Source organism: Labrus mixtus, chromosome 15, assembly GCF_963584025.1.
Source record: "Labrus mixtus chromosome 15, fLabMix1.1, whole genome shotgun sequence".
NCBI classification, from domain to species: domain Eukaryota; kingdom Metazoa; phylum Chordata; class Actinopteri; order Labriformes; family Labridae; genus Labrus; species Labrus mixtus.
In genome coordinates this window covers 23,279,308-23,284,257 of record NC_083626.1, presented here as the reverse complement: position 1 = coordinate 23,284,257, position 4,950 = coordinate 23,279,308, and positions in this window count along the sequence as shown.

Sequence of the window (4,950 nt, the reverse complement as noted above, 5' to 3'; positions counted from 1 at the left end):
GTGAATGGATCTGCTTCGTAAGGTTGGCTCCGAGCTGATGATGACTTCAATCGTAAACTCAAAGTGAAGAAAACAGGCAAAGTACGGTTTGCAGCCACGAATCAGAACATATCGAATGCACCATATGGAAAGCAAAACATCACAATAAAAAGGTACAAATCACTGCAGTGAAGACAGTAGAAGAGCACGACGATATGTAAGGTGGGAGTTATTGTTTCTAATAACCTACAAAAGTTTATCATCTGAACCTGCAGCTAGCATCAGATTCACAGTTTATAGTGTGATTCATCTCATTGTTAAGCTTTCTAATACTTTACCGTTTGGATTCACTTATTAAATGTTAAAAGTGTCACTCTGAACCAACTGTCTGCCACCTGCTCAGCATCAGACAGCTGACAGATGAAGTTAGCAGCTAGCGCACTAGTGGAGCATTCAGCAGCTGAAGGGGGAGAGTTGGTAGAGACACAGCTCTGAAAAACAGAAACATTTTCTCCATAAGTGCTTGTGTAAAAAAGGAGCGTCTCACACTGTGGTGTTAGTGTTGTGTTCACTACTTGTTTCTGCTGCCCCCTAGTGGCCACAAGACATCAGTTATTATCAGTTACTCAAAAATACAACCGCCAAAGCCTCTTTTTCTTGGAGCTGTTGGATACATTTCTGGATATGTGTCCCTGTCTTTGGTGAAATTAAAAGAAATAAAACATGGGGAAACATTTCTAAGTGAAGTTAAATCTGAAATCCAAAGTCAGTTCACCAGCTTTAATGTAGGCGCTGTGTATTTTAAAGCTTATACATTGATTCAGATGTTGTGCAGGACATTTTGTAAAGAAAAGTTCAGTTTTGAGTATGAACTTCTTTTTTTTTTTTGGCATACAAAATTGAAACACTTAAACTTCAGCAGTGAAAACAAAGCTCCATTAGAACACCATGTTTACGTCTTAAAAGTCGATTGTAACAATGTGAAGATTGCAGCCTCCAAGCTAGTTTTCCAGAGCCGGCTCATTTGAACCTCCTTTATGAAACAGATCCTGACTTAGTCTTGCTTTCAAACGTCGGTCCTGCTCGATGAAACCCCCCCCCCCCCCCCCCCCCCCCCGGGCTCAAACAGACGTAATCATAGATGTTCGTGGGACCCGAGTCCTCACACATGTCTTCCTCGTCTTGTTTTCCTCACGTCGCGTCTAACTCAGTGATTTCATGTCCTCACACTTAGCTTGCAGATTTGTAAAACTGTCTTGAGTCGACGCTGAGCAACATTTTATAGCTGTTTGCTGGAGTAACTGTGATCAACGACGACCGTGTGTTGTCATGTTGTTGTTGTTTTTTTTTCTAATGATGCCCAATGGATTTTTCTCTTTGTATTGACTGGACAATGTAATCTATTGGTGTGGATTAAAAATGCCCTGGTAGCTTGTGGATTGCTAAAGTGGTCAGATTAATGTACTGTATAGCTGTACAAAGAGTGATAAAAGATGTTTTAAACTTTTCTTTTTTTCTGTGGGTACAGCACTGTTTAAAAAAATCAAAGTGGTTTTAGCCCTTGCCTGTTTTAACTTATCATTTGGTGGTGTTCTGTATTTCTTCTATTGTTATTTATATGATTTCAACTGTTGCCTCTCCTGCACTGATAAGAGACTGTAGCTCTGTGCAGGAGCTCGTACTGTAAACCTGTGTGAAGCTTTGTATTTCTCCCCTCTGGTTTTGGACTCAGTGAAAGTGTGATGTTTACATGTACAGTTTTTAAGAAGTTTACGTTTTATTCGGGCTATTTCTTTTTCCTCTCCTCAATCTGTGTACATTTGCCCAGATACTTTTCCTCTTCTTTTTTTTTTTTTTTTGTTGTTGTTGTTGTTGTTGTTGTTGTTTCATTGCATCAGACGTGTGACCTCTTTGACTTCTTGGTCACAGGGTCCGAGTGTGCCGCGGTCGGCTCGGTGTTGTGGTTGCTTCCGATATTTTTAAAAGCTTAAAATCTTAAAAATAAGGGAGCGTCACAACTTCTCAAAGTGGACCAGCGAAGATTTATTAAGGATCAAGACGACTTTAATCAGCTGTTTTAGAAAACTATCGTGGCCTAAATGGAGATCGGTGGAGAGTAGGTACATTCATTCAACTACATGAAGTGCTCAGAATCTTTAAATTTCCCGACTTCTGTCAGGGAAAAACTCCTTGTCCTTAACCTGACTGGTACCCTGAAAAGGTACACTTTGACCTGTTGTTAAATCTCCTCGGTATAACACAAAAGCCATTCCCCTCTCCTGGCCTTCTAAGGGGAACCCATAAACCTCAGGAAATACTGAATCTCCGAGTTTAGTTTTTATCCGCTGATTTCTTCTGAGATGAAACGAAAACCATTAACATTTATATGAGATGTCTATTGTTTTGTACATTGATCATTGTGATTTAAAAGTGGAGCTTTTTCCAGTACCTGTGACTTAATATCTTGATTTGACTTTTTTGGAGTGTTTATAGGTATGGATATTTATTATTATATGTGAAACTACAAAAAGACAAAAGAAAAAGGTTGAACCTGTTTCATTTGTATGTTTCATGCAAAACTGTCCAGGTGAGATTCTCTCTGCCTCTTACATATCACTTACGAGGGACCTGTGTTTGTTTGGAAAAAATAGCGCTTTTTCAGTGTTGCATCAACGCTATGAAGAAAAAAATCAACAAAAAACAAAGCAACAACAGTGGGTTACCAACAACAGAGCTGCACAGCTCTCCTCTTCTCCTGAGATGTCAGTAATTGAATAAAAATAGTGCGATGAGCTATCTTACTGAGATCTCTGCGTGGTTTCCTTTTGTTCAATTTAATTTCTGCCGACACACACACACACACACACACACACACACACACACACACACACACACACACACGTGGCAGGGGTTCACAAAAGTTTCAGCTCGCTCGTTGCTAAGGTGTATAACATAGCCCAAAGACAAGCACACGCACTAGTAGGCCTGTCCAAACACCGCTAACTCAAAAGAGAAACCTACTTTGTTTATCCTGATGTAAAAAAAACTGCTATAAAGAATACAACCAAAAAGTTATTTATATAGTAATGTATTGTAAGAAAGGCTAGAAGCAGAATACAAGTAATGTCCACGAATAGACTTTATCACTGAGTGGGCCTACAAACTAGATAAATAAACACACAGGTGTGTGTGTCATGTGTTAAGAGCAGCAGACACACACAAACTTACATTGGAAGTATTTTTACACTTTAATTAAATTTACTTTTCACTTAATGATGCAGGTTTTCCATTTAACTATTTTCTGTATATCTTTTGGATAAATTAGTAAAACTTAGGGTTTCATTTTATTTATATTAGTGATGGCTCAAGACCCCCCGGGGGGTTCCCGACCCCCACTTTGGAAACCACCGGTTTAGCACATTGTATTTAATATTTTATGGTTTTGAACCGACACTTTCTGTCTACTAGAGGGCAGCAGAGTGTTATACAGGGAGGATGTGGTGCAGACATCTATTTTACACACACACACACACACACACACACACACACACACACACACACACACACACACACACACACACACACACACACACACACATACACACACATACACACACACAGTGTTGTGTTTCCATGACTTATTAGGGCATTACTTTAATTCACTGAAGATTCACCTTCAAAGTGTTTCATGTACCCACAGTGTCTCCCCACAGTGTCTCCCCACAGTGGGTCCCCACAGTGTCTCCCCACAGTGTCTCCCCACAGTGGGTCCCCACAGTGAGTCCCCATAACAAGAGAAACACATTGTCTACACGCAAACACAAACAAGCATAAAACTCCAAACATTTACTGATTAACAATAAAGGTTTATTGGGTGAAAAGTTTAGACTAGTAAGCAATCTTAGCTTAGCTCATTAGCGTGCTAATCTCCTTCATTAGCATCGAGGTGCAGGTGGGAAATCTATGCTAAGATGCCTTCTTTTGAGTACTATTTTTAATATGTTTTTTAATTAACTAAAAATAAGTGTAGTGAAAGTCTTCTAGAATAATACTTCCTTTTAGCTTCTGAAATGTTTAGGTAATGTCCTTTAATGTCCTGGTGTCAGTTTACTCAATAAAATTATCAACAGGCGGACACTTTAAAGTGATGGATGAAATATTTAGTCAAGTGAAACACAAGGGAAGATAATATAAAGACAGCAGCGATTACTATGCCTGCCTCTGCTACATATGCACATCCATACAAATATACAAAACAGAAGTATAGTGAAGAGATTCTGAACTGATTTTTCCAAATTTTAAAATGTTCTTCTTGAAATCTGCACCTACATTTTAAGCCAAGTTTTTAATGTAATTTAAGAATGACTAGTGGATTTCTTGATAATCGTATTTAACTGTAACTGAATCTAAGAAGTATCTTTGTCTCTTTTTATCCTTTTAGTTTTTTACACTTTGTTTGCATGTACAAGAAAATATTTTGTTTTTAAAATCCTTCATACATCAACAGGATGTGTAAAAAAACGTTACAGAAAGACATAGAAGGAGGACTGTCTATAATATATTTACATAAAGGACCTTTAAAAGAAACTGCGATCTGAATGCTCTGAATCAAGTCTCGAACAATTTTAAACTGCCCAACATACTTGAACACATTCCTTTTTAGAGAGTGAACATCTCAACAAGAAAGAACATCTGATGCTTATAAAAAGGTTTTTAATGTCGTAATCATGAACTGAAACATTTCAACCTCATGGTGGTGCTTGAGGAAAGGTTTACGGATCACTAGAGTTTTGATAATCCATCCTGATGTGGACATGGATATCTGAAAAATCATGGACGATCCAGCCAGTATAGAAACAATTCCCTTTAACCCTTAAATGTAACGTTTAGAACAACACAAGAGGCAGTCAGGGTTTCATCAAAGTGTGATTCAAAAGCTGGAAATCATGAATTTGGTGTCACTACAATCCA